Genomic DNA, 12,762 nt, shown 5'->3' on the forward strand with positions numbered 1-12,762 from the left:
TCCCCCAGGGCGGCTCCCCCAGGGCGGCCCCCCCCCCCCCCGCTCGGTCCGCCCCCCGCTCGGTCCGCCCCCCCCCGCCCCCGGGTCCGCCCCCCGCTCCCCCCCCCCCGGTCCACCCCCGCCCTCGGGTCCGCCCCCCCCTCGGCCCCTCCCCCCCCCTCGGCCCCTCTCGGCGCCCCCCCCCTCGGCCCCCCCCTCGGCCCCCTCGGCCCCGCCCCCCTCGCCCCCCCCCCTCGGCCCCCCCCCCCCCCCCCCCCCAAGGGCGCCGAAGTTCAGCTTGCCCGGGGCGCCAGCAACCCTAGGGCCGGCGCTGGTCGTCACACATCTTCTCCCCTGAGCAGTACTACACTCCATTAGCTTCACGTGATGCCTGTTAAATAAATTGATATCAGCTTTTATTTGGGCAGGTAAGAATCCTAGAATCCAAGTGTTTTACTCTGGAGAGATAGACGGACAGGGGGGGCGTGACCCTCCCAAACTTACATTTTATTACTGGGCTGCTGATATTCAAAAAATATTATTGTGGATGAGTGATCCAGATTCCATTTGGGGCCAAATGGAAGCTCGCTCTTGCACCACCTCTACTCCCTTTGCCATAGTTACTGTGCCATTGCCCTTTTCTCCCGATAGATTTTCCTCGAACCCAGTGGAGATCTCCTCTCTTAGGATCTGGAGACAGTTTTAACAATGTTTCCCCTCCCTGTCCTCACTGGCCCCTATCTGTAATATTAGCCTATTCTTGCCGGATTGGACCCAACACTTAAATTGTGGAAAGTGAAGTGAATGAGCATTTTAGTGACCTGTCCGTGGAGGGGAGGTTTTCCAGTGTTAGAGAGTTGGCGTCAAATTTCAACTCCCCAACTCTCGCCTTTTTTGTTATTTCCCAAGTTCGCGATTTCTCTTGATTGGCTTTGCCTTTCTTTCCTCTGGCTCTACCTTCCTCCTTGCTGAATAATCTCTCATCCTTGGCCTGACCTGGCAAGAGGTCTATCTCAGACATATATGGCCATATTCTTTCGTCTGATCCCTCCCCACCAAACAGGGTATGGGCGAAATTGGAGTGTGATCTGGGCCCTGTACTTACTAGCGAGATTTGGAGGGAGGCCCTTTACAGGATCAACTCCACCTTCTCATGTGCCTGGTTGAGCCTAATTCAGTTCAAGCATAGGACACACTTGACAAAGGTGAGGAGTGGGTTTTATCCAAACGTTGAGGACAGATGCAATTGCTAATTGCTTGCCCCCACTGACTATACGCATATGTTTTGGTCCTGCCCCAAACTCATCAGCTTCTGAGCTTCCTTTCTGAGCACTATGTCAGAGATACTGGGCGAAATTCTCCAATCGGGAGACTAAGTGCCGACGTCGGAGTGAAAACTGGAGTGTTTCACTCCGGCGTCGGACTCCGCTGCTCGCCCCCTATTCTCCCACCCCCAGGGGGCTAGGAGCGGTGCCGCATAAATTACGCGGCCGGCATCACGTAAATGACGTCACTCGCGCATGCGCATGTTGGCGTCCTTCCTGCGGACGGGGAGGAAAAGAGTGTGTCCTTTAGAGACGCCAGCCCGCCGATCAGTGGGTACTGATCATGGGCCAGACCCCTACTGAGCGCCCCCCTGGTGCTCGATCCGCCCTCCCCCCCCCCCCCCCCCCCACAGGCCGCACACGCAGCATTCGCATGCTGTTCACGCAGGTCAAGCGACCAGGTGTGGTTGGCGCTGGCGTGAACCCGTCGGATTGGGCAGGCCGCTCGTGAAACGCGGCACGCCGTTTTGGGGGGGTGGGAGAATCGAATGCGGGTGCCAGGGCGGCGTGGCGGGAATCGCCCGGCACTCCCGTGATTCTCCCACCCGGCGTGGGGGTCAGAGAATTGCGCCCACTCTGTTTGGAATTAGTCCTATGTCTGTAGGTAGCCATATTTGGGGTTTTGGGTTCACTGGTGGCCTACTCTGGGGTAGAAGTGGAGGTTGTCGCCTTTGCCTCACTGAGGTGGATGTTGCTTGGTTGGAGGTCTCCCATTCCACCCTGTGTCTCTGGTTGGTTGGGGGACTTAATGACCTTCTTACACATGGAGAAAATTAAATTCACTAACAGGGGTTCAGTGGTGAGGTTCCAACTGAGATGGCAACCATTCATTTCCTTCTTTACGGACTAACACCACTAGCTATGCAGGGTTTTAGGTGTAGTGTTGAAGTCAATTTTTTTTTTGTTGGTTGCAATTTTTTTGCATTCTTGTGTTTTATTTGGTTTTCTGTCATTATGTAAAACTTTAATAAATACACTTTTTAAAAAGTGCTTGTATTGAGATTTTCACAACCTTTTTGTGTGGTGTAATACAGCTCCTTTTTCTTGCTTAATAAATATTTTGTTCTTTGTGTTCAAAGTTCATCAGCAGATTCCTGTGAATTTGTTCAGTGACGTTCCTCCAGAAGAACGTTAGGATCTGGGCAGCACGTGGCGCAGTGGGTTAGCACTGCTGCCTCACGCCGCCGAGGTCGCAGGTTCGATCCCGGCTCTGGGTCACTGTTCGTATGGAGTTTGCACATTCTCCCCGTGTTTGCGTGGGTTTCGCCCCCGCAACCCAAAGATGTGCAGAGTAGGTGGATTGGCCACGTTAAATTGCCCCTTAATTGGGAAAAATGAATTGGGAACTCTACATTTATATTTTAAAAAAAGAAGAAAAAAAGTTGGGTCTCTTGCAAGAAGACTGTGTCTGCTTTCAAACTTCTCAAGGGGGCGGGACTCTCCGATAATGCGGCAGAGTGCCCGCGCCGTCGTGAACGCCGTCGCATTTCACGACGGCGCGAATCAGCTGCGGGCATGAGCGATTCAAGGCCCGAAAAGGGGCCAGCAGGAACTCCGTGGGCATGGCGCAAGAGCAGCGTCATCATTGCGTGACGCCCGACTGATGCCACGCACCATCATTTAAAGTGCGCGATCCGCGCGCAGGACCCGACACAACGCGTTGGCTGAGCCCCGACGTGCCGCTCCCAGGTTCCGCGACACAGACTTGGACACCCTGCTGGATGAGGTTGAAGAACGCAGGTCCATCCTCCGCCCAAGACATGGGCATCACCAACCGTCAAGCAGTGTGAGGCGCGGGTGGCATGAGGTTGGCACCGTGGTCAGCGCTGTGGGGCACACCCCCCGCTATGGCGACCAATGTAGGAAGAAGCTCCACGACCTCACGAGGGCGGCCCGGGTAAGTACCCCGAGAGTGTTTCGGGGTCACACCCCAACCCTCCCCCCACCCCAACCACGTCTCGCAGCAACCATCCCTCCCCCCGCACCCCGGCCACGCAGGGGGGAGGGGGCTTTGGGGGCACAACGTTGTACTTGACCCACATGAGCAACACACTCTGCCTTGAGAGATGCCACCATGGTGTGTCCCCCCACCCAACAATAATCTGGCCTATATCTGGTCCTGATGATTACCGCCTAACTGTGATGCTTTATCCAACCCCCCCCCCCCCGCCCCTCCCCATGTCCCCCCGCCCACAGGATAAGATTGCTCACAAACACCGCGCGCTTATAAGAACCGGAGGGGTATCACAAGTGCTGCACCCCCTAACTGTACCCGAGGAGAGGGCCCTGGTCCTCGCTGGGGGCACGGCCACCTGGGAGGTAGCGCCATGCCAGGTTGGAGGCGCAGTAGCAAGTGAGACACCCCTGCCTCGCTACCCCTCCCCCCTCTCAGCCTGTCACCTCCTCCTCCGACTGCCCCCCTCACACTGCCCCCTCCACCCCTTAACCCCGGCCCCCCCCCACACCCTCACCCCTCCCCCCTCACCCCCTTAACCCCGGCCCCCCCCCCACACCCTCACCCCTCCCCCTCACCCCCTAACCCCGCCCCCCCACACTCTAACCCCTCCTCCCTCACACTGCCTCCCTCACACTGCCTCCCTCACGCTGCCTCCCTCACACTGCCTCCCTCACACTGCCTCCCTCACACTGCCTCCCTCACGCTGCCCCCTCCACCACCTTACACCTGACTCCGCGTGTCTAACGAACCATACATCATTGTGTTCCTCAGGGCCAGGGGCCGATCGTCCAGGGTCTTCTTGGACAAGACCCCACCGTCCAGCCGCAAGCCCATCCGCACCCAGGGTCGCACGGCAGAGGGTGGAAGGAAGACGGACAGGAGGGCCACCTTCTCAGGCCGGGAGACTGGAGGGGGACGCACAGAGGACGGACAGAGACAACACCGAGGGACACAGGATGGACAGTCAGGGCACTGATGGCCGTGAGTTGCACGAACAGAGGGCCTTGAGCCAGGACAGTGACGGAGAGAGGACGGGGACTGTGGACAGTGACGCACAGAGGACGGCCAGACAGCCGATGGACACACCGGACACTGAACCTGACATAGGCCGCGGGCGCCTTGCTTCGGTCCAAGAGTCGACCCAGGACACACCAGACCTGTGGACAGATGAGGACCTCGGGTTTGTGGCACTGCTGTTACCCACAACATCCGCCATCCCAGATACACTCACCTCGGTTGGGCACACAAGTGATGAGGCTCCCGGGTCACAGTGTGGTGCGCACCACACAGCCGAGCCGGTACAGGAGGTTGGAGCAGCCAAGGGGCTGGACGGTCGGAGGGCAGCCCAGGCTCAGCACTAACCTGCTGCCCAGACGGTTCCCGGGTTCCTGGAATTACTGGACCCACCCAGAGACCCAATGCAGATGGAGACCCAGGGACTGAACAACGGGATGACGGCCATCTTCCAGCATCTGCAGACGCAGTTGGAGGAGTCCATCCGCGTCCAGGAGCAGGGAGTGGTGCCGCTCATCGCAGCCACCCAGGCCGACACCGCACGGGTGGCGTCCGTGGTGGAGGCAATGGGGGAGATGGTTCTGGCCATCGGTCTGGGTGGGCTTCTCGTGCACGCATCATCCGTGGCCCAGGAGAGAGCTGTCCTCTCACAGGCAGCCATCTCTGAGAGCCAACAGGACATGGCCGCCGCGCTCCAGGGTCTGGCCCAGTCTCAGCAGGCCATGGCCCAGTCCCAGCAGGCCATGGCCCGGTCTCAGCAGGCCATGGCCCAGTCCCAGCAGGCCATGGCCCAGTCCCAGCAGGCCATGGCCCAGTCCCAGCAGGCCACGGCACAGTCTCAGCAGGCCATGGCCCAGTCCCAGCAGGCCACGGCACAGTCTCAGCAGGCCATGGCCCAGTCCCAGCAGGCCATCGCTAAGAGCATCAGCCGCCTGGCGCTGGATAGTGTCGCACACTCACAGGTAGAGGTCGCACAGTCCCTGACAGGGATGTCGCACTCCCTGGGCTCCATCGCTGTGAACGCTCGGACCCTGATCAATACCGCTGCAGGTCTCCAGGACTGGCAGCGCCAGGTATCAGTGGTGCGACGGCGCACGTCTCCATTCTCCATGCGCTGGGCCGGCGTCGCGCGATATAATGGCGCGACCGGCAATTCTCCCAACTGGCACGGCATCGGAGAATCCCACCCCGGATCTATCAAGCCTGGCTTCACTCTCGGATCTGACTTGTCCACTATTAGCTTCAGATGGGATCGTAACAGCGTTCGCTGCTGGAATTCTCAGAAACACAGCCGCCCATTTTTGCACAGCAGGATCCCACAAACAGCAAAGCCTTTAATGACCAGGCAATCTGTTTTTTTTCTTCTGTGACCGACATCACTTGAGGCATTCATATTGGTCAGGGAAGAATGACCCTACTCTTCGATAAAATCATGCAATGGGATCTTCCACATCAAGTTGAGAGCGCAGACGTTGAGAGAGAGATTTGATGTCTCAAGTAGTGTTCTGGGCACCAAGTAAAACCTTTGAATGGCAATAATGAAGCAGGACTATAACATATTACAATGTAATAGTTTACGGAGCTCAAATAACAGAGTTCCTTTGCAATTCATATTTAGAATTTCAAAAGCATCTCAAATGGTTTGGGTCTCTAATTTTTAATCTCTTCATTTCTTTGAAGTCGTATTTTCAGTCATTCCATTTAAATACACTGCATTCGACTAATGTCGGAAATGAATGATGAAGTTCACATCATTTACAGCGAAGAAAATACATTCCTAGTCTTTAGAAATCCAAGTATTGGTCAATCGCGAGAACCCACCACTTTGATCTTCAGATGAAAAGATACTGTCCGCTTCTTAATTACAAATCTACATGTTTGTAACAGTCTCAATCCTTTGAATGGCTCCACAGAAGTTTCTAAAATATAAGCCGGAGAAAAATGCCTGTGCTTAAAATAGAAGCTGCTTTCCTTTTACACTTCCATTATGTTTTATGCCAGGAGATTTTCATTATTACTGATGTTTCCTTGTGGAATTGCCTTTTGGTGCCATGGGTGCTGACGGCCTCCAGTACCTTTAATGAGTAAGGCTGCTCAGTAAGTGTGAGCAGACTATATCACATTAGAACATAGAACATAGAACATAGAACAGTACAGCACAGAACAGGCCCTTCGGCCCTCAATGTTGTGCCGAGCCATGATCACCCTACTCAAACCCACGTATCCACCCTATACCCGTAACCCAACAACCCCCCCCTTAACCTTACTTTTATTAGGACACTACGGGCAATTTAGCATGGCCAATCCACCTAACCCGCACATCTTTGCGGGTCAGGGATTGGGGAAGGTGGCATGGTGGGGATGGTGGTGGTTGGGGGGGGGGGGGGGGGGGGGGATACACAGACCAATCCAGTCCAGCTCTCACACTCCATTCACACATGTGCACTTCCAGAGGGGTTTTGTTCAGATAACCTCCTGCCCCGTCCCATCACGTTCCGACCCGTTCTGCCCTGTCCTGCCGGCAGCATCTCCTAGCAGGTGTGGCATGCTTGTCTGTCTCACACCGCCCTCACACAATCAGTTCAGCCTGTCCATAGGCATGAGCTCTCTGGCATCCGTCGCAGGGTTAGCACTGTTGCTTCACAGCGCCAGGGTCCCAGGTTCGATTCCCGGCTTGGGTCGCTGTCCGTGCGGAGTCGGCACGCTCTCCCCGTGACTGCGTGGGTTTCCTCCGGGTGCTCCGGTTTCCTCCCACAAGTCCCGAAGGACGTACTTGTTAGGTGAATTGGACATTCTGAATTCTCCCTCTGTGTACCCGAACAGGCGCCGGAGTGTGGCAACTAGGGGATATTCACAGTAACTTCATTGCAGTGTTAATGTCAGCCTACTTGTGACAATAATAAAGATTATTAGTTAAAAACTGCAATTAGGTTGACCCCTCTTCCTGTAACAGGATAGCAATTCCTGGCGAAATCTCTGGCTGTATGATTACCTTCTTTTGGCAAACCTAACTCCAGACAGAGACATGGCATTGTGTGAGCCTGGTTTCAAGTAGCTAGGGAAATGGGCACACAGAGGATTGAGTGCATAGCGGGGTGGCACCTGGAGACTCTGTGCCTCCAGATATTTCCCAGCAGAATTCTGGTTCACTTTCTGGACTTGGATACCACATCGACAATACTGAAAGCAAAGGGACACCCAATATGCAAAATTATCCCAACCGCATTGCTTACATCATTGCATGGCACATTAATGATACAAAATAAATGTATGAAATATGTTTTGCATTTCATTATAGTTCCCACCAGAAAGGGTGACCAGAAAATTATGAGTCTTACACTTCTTAACGCACAGTGGCGACAATTTTAACGTAGATTGGGTGATAGCAAAATAGATCACATCAATGAATCCAGCTAAATTGACTGGACGGCTGGTTCGTGATGCAGAGCGACGCCAACAGCGCGGGTTCAATTCCCGTACCGGCTGAGGTTATTCGGTTATTCACTAACCTTCTCAGCCTTGCCCCTGAGGTGGGGTGACCCTCAGGTGAAATCACCACCAGTCACACCGAGGTACTCCCGGTTGTCACCAAACACACCTCTGGTATATTTTAATACCAGGAGGCAACATGTACATAATGAATACAATACGGTTGTGGCAACACATTACCATGGGCCCAGAACACGGAGCCCCATTATTGTATATATGTCACTTTTACGTATATACCTGTTTATTTTTTTCTTTTGTATACCTAGTTTGTAGATTTCCCTTTATTGTTGTGCGATATCCCCTGCAATGTTGTTACAAATAAATGTGAAACCAATAAGACTATATATTTTTTATATCACCACCAGTCAGCTCTCAAAAGGGAGAGCAGCCTATGGTCCTCTGGGACGTGGCGACATTTAAATTTTCTTTTATTTCCTCCATTTCAAACTCTTTATGCGCCTTTCCTCATTTCTAGGCTGACAGCGCTCCCACGTCTGACAGAGAAAGCATGGTTCAGGACAGACTCGACACTGGAGCACCAAATGAAGGTTGAACTGCCATGAAGTACAGAGGGACCAGACCTGAAACCAATACTGGGCCACCATGTTCCGGTCAAGGCCAAAGATCTCAGGGAGTAACAGCAAGGATTCTCCCAGGCCCTGGCCTACATTGCTTCATCAATCAAAGCCAGATTGACTGACCCATCCACCTCACTTATTAGCTGTGGGATCTTGCTGTGTGTCATATTGGCTTTCAAAGCTAATTTAATAGAAATCAAGTGAGGATAAAGTGTGAGATAAAGAAAGTCAGAGTGTCATTACAACACACGAGGAGACCATTGACCCTTCAACTCCATGCATGCACTGAATTTTAATGGTGCCTTTCACAGCCTCAGAACATTTTTAAGTGCTTTACAGCCAGTGAAGTGTAGTCGCTGCTGTAATGCAGGAAATGCGGCAGCCAATTGGTACATATCAAGCTCCCACAGACTGCAATGTTATAACGACCTGGTAATTTCTACTTGCGATGTTGGTCGAGGGGCCAATGTTGGTCAGGACAGTGAGGAGAACAGCCCTATTCTTCTTTGAAATAGTGCCCTGGCATCTTTCACGTCCAACTGAGGGGGCAGATGGGGCCTTAGTTTAACATTTCACCTGAAGAAAGACACCTCCGACAGTTCAGGCCTCCATCACTGAACTGCCAGCTTGAGCTATGGGGCTGGGAGGGGGGGGGGGGGGGGGGGGGGGGGGTGAATTTTCCAGCTGTTTTAAAGTCAAAAAGTCATAGAGATTTACAGCATGAAAACAGGACCTTTGGCCCAAACTGTCCAAGCCACACCAGCTTTCACCACTTGGCAATATGAATCACATGAGCCTTGTATCCAGGTAGAAATATTGATCAGCTATCTTTGAGAGCCAACTCTTTCACCTTGAGAGCTAAACGGACAATTTAAGGCACAGCTGTTTATAACCTGACATTCTAAAGTCCCAGAGAATGTTGTCAACTCTATCCACAGTTGCGACCCAGGCTTGCTGTTAACAGACGTCACAACAGGTCACGTGATCCCCTTCATTTCACCTTAAAGACGTCCCAAAATACAACAATCTTAAATGTCAATTGTAACACTATTAATTGAAAACTTGTCAAAAAGCAGCATTTTTCAATGGTGTTTAGAAGTAAGACCATAAGAGACCATAAGACATAGGAGCAGAATTAGGCCACTCGGCCCATCGAGTCTGCTCCGCCATTCAATCGTGGCTGATATTTTCTCATCCCCATTCTCCTGCCTTCTCCCAATAACCCCTGACCCCCTTATTGGTCAAGAACCTATCTCTCTCTATAAGAATGTGAGAAATGGTTTCAGTGAGGAAGAGTGGATGGAAGATGTTTTCACAGCTGGCACGCATACCTTTGTAACCGTATCCCCCAGAGTTTCCTGGTCTCCTTGTGAACCGGCCGCACAGATCTGAGTGAGAGCCACGGGGTGGGGGGGTTACCACTTTCTATCGCTATTGCACTCAGGTTAACCTTGGCTGAGATTTATGCGGTGCAGCTATTGTTGCGACACAAGCAGAAGCGGCAGAAGAAACTGCAGTTGGGAAACACTTTTATGAAACCTGCTTTCCTTGTTTGACATTCTGACCACGTGCAACGGAACCTTTTTCTCGCAGGGGTGGGACCACCAGCAGATCTGATAAATGCCGAGAACAGACAGAGGGGTTGTAAGAACTGTCGGGGGTTTATAGGATGAGGTTGGAAGTGCCTATGGCCGCACAACAACGACAACATATATATATTGTAAATGCTTGTAAATGTTGCTCCCTTTATAAAGGGCCTCAATGAGACCCCATCTGTGTATTGTGTACAGTTTTGTTCTCCTTACCTATGAAAGGACATCATTTAAATAGAAGGGGTTCAGAGAGGGTTCATTCGACTAATTCCTGGGATGAAGGAGTTCATGTCTCAGGAATAATTGAGCAGATTGGGCTGGTACCCATTGGCGTTTAGGAAAGTGAGAGGTGATCTTATTGAAACATAAGACCCCGAGGGGGCTTCACAGCATGGATGCTGACAGGATGTTTTGCCTTGTGGGCGAATTTCGAACCGTTTAAAAATTAGGCGCCCCGCATTTAAGACTGAGGTGATCAGAAATGTTCTCTCTCGGGCAGCTACCGGTGGCGCAGTGGGTTAGCCCGGCTGCCTCACAGCACTGAGGTCCCAGGTTCAATTCTGGGTCACTGTCCGTGTGGAGTTTGCACATTCTCCCCGTGTTTCCCCACAACCCAAAGATGTGCAGGGTAGATGGATTGGCCATGCTAAATTGCCCCTTAATTGGAAAAAATGAATTGGGTGCTCTATATTTATTTTTAAAAAAGAAATATTTTCTCTCAGATGGTCGTCAGTTTGTGAAATGTCCTCCTGGGAGGGTGGCAGAGACATGAAACCCCACAAACTTTAAAAAGTACTGGGTTGAGCGCTTGAAATGTCATAACATTCAAGGCTAAGGGGAGTGGGATTAATGTAGGTTCGAGTAGTTTTGTTTTTTTCTATCGGTTCAGGCTTGATGGGCTGAAAGGCCTATTCTTAACTGTATGGTTACATGATCGTCCTCAGAGAGCAGTGGAAGCTGGGTCATTAGAACATAGAACATTACAGCGCAGTACAGGCCATTCGGCCCTCGATGTTGCGCCGACCTGTGAAACCACTCTAAAGTCCATCTACACTATTCCCTTATCGTCCATATGCCTATCCAATGACCAGTTGAATGCCCTTAGTGTTGGCGAGTCCACTACTGTTGCAGGCAGGGCATTCCATGCCCTTACTACTCTCTGAGTAAAGAACCTACCTCTGACATCTGTCCTATATCTATCTCCCCTCAATTTAAAGCTATGTCCCCTCGTGCTAGACATCACCATCCGAGGAAAAAGGCTCTCACTGTCCACCCTATCTAATCCTCTGATCATCTTGTATGCCTCAATTAAGTCACCTCTTAACCTCCTTCTCTCTAACAAAAACAGCCTCAAGTCCCTCAGCCTTTCCTCATAAGATCTTCCCTCCATACCAGGCAACATCCTGGTAAATCTCCTCTGCACCGTTTCTAATGCTTCCACATCCTTCCTATAATGCGGCGACCAGAATTGCACGCAATACTCCAAATTGGATATATTCAAGGCGGAGTTGTTTGGACTCATGATGGACAAGGGGGTCGAAGGTTATGGGGAACAGACAGGAAGGTGGAGTTCAGGCCACAATCAGATCGACCATGATCTCATTAAATGACAGAGCAGGCTTGAGGGGCCGAATAGCCTACTCGCTTCAATTTCTTGTGTTGTGGTGTCCTTGACTGTAGGGATTCTATAATAATAATAATAATAATCTTTATTAGTGTGACAAGTAGGTTTACGTTAACACTGCAGTTAAGTTACCAAGGCTAATAAAACATAAGAATTAGGAGCAGGTTTAGATATCTCAGCCCCTCGAGCCGCTCCGCCATTCAATACGATCTTGGCTGATCTCCATTCAGCCTCAACTCCACCGTCTTGCCTGTTCTCCATAACCTTTCAACCCATTATTAATTAAAAATCTGCCTATCTCCTCCTTAAATTGACTCAATGACTCCTCTCAATCCTCTCCTAATCTCCTTGCGTTCCCTCAGAGCCACTTGCTGACAGTAATTTGCCTGGACTGTTTCATTGATACATTGAGTCGAAGGGCCATCAGCACAAGTTACATTGTAACTTGTTCACCGAGATGTTAGCTCTGCCCCTCCCTCCTGCTCAGGTTTCAATGTAATGAAACAATCTGAATGTAGCCACAATTCAACAAGTAACAATATCTATTTTAATGGCCTTTATTGCCAATAAAGCTCCAGTTGTGACACAGCCTGTGCTTTCGGAATGAGTAATACATGTAATAAATATTTTATTCATTATTCAGAAGTGAGTGCCTTTGGCATTTATTATCCACTCCATGTTATCCGCTGAATGTGATTGGACAGCACAGCAGCACAGTGGTTAGCACGGTTGCTTCACAGCTCCAGGGTCCCAGGTTCGATTCCCAGCTTGGGCCACCGTCTGTGCGGAGTCTGCACGTTCTCCCCGTGTCTGGGTGGGTTTCCTCCGGGTGCTCCGGTTTCTTCCCACAGTCCAAAGGTGTGCAGGTTAGGTGGATTGGCCATGACATATTGCCCTGAGTGTCCAAAAGGTTAGGTGGGGGTTACAGGGATAAAGAGGATAGGGTGGAGGCATGGGGCTTACGTAGGGTGCTCTTTCCAAGACTCGATGGGCCGAATGGCCTCCTTCTGCACTGTAAATTCTATGATTCTATAACTGGCAGGCCATTAGAGTTAGCATTAATATGGGACTGTGTTTGCATGTAGTTTCATTTATTCATTTATGGGATGTGGGTACCGCTGGATGGCCCAACATTTATTACCCATCCCTGAGGGCATTTAAGAGTCAACCACATTGCTGTGGGTCTGGAGTCACAGACTCCAGG

The sequence above is a fragment of the Scyliorhinus canicula genome, chromosome 14 (assembly GCF_902713615.1).
Source record: "Scyliorhinus canicula chromosome 14, sScyCan1.1, whole genome shotgun sequence".
NCBI classification, from domain to species: Eukaryota; Metazoa; Chordata; class Chondrichthyes; order Carcharhiniformes; family Scyliorhinidae; genus Scyliorhinus; species Scyliorhinus canicula.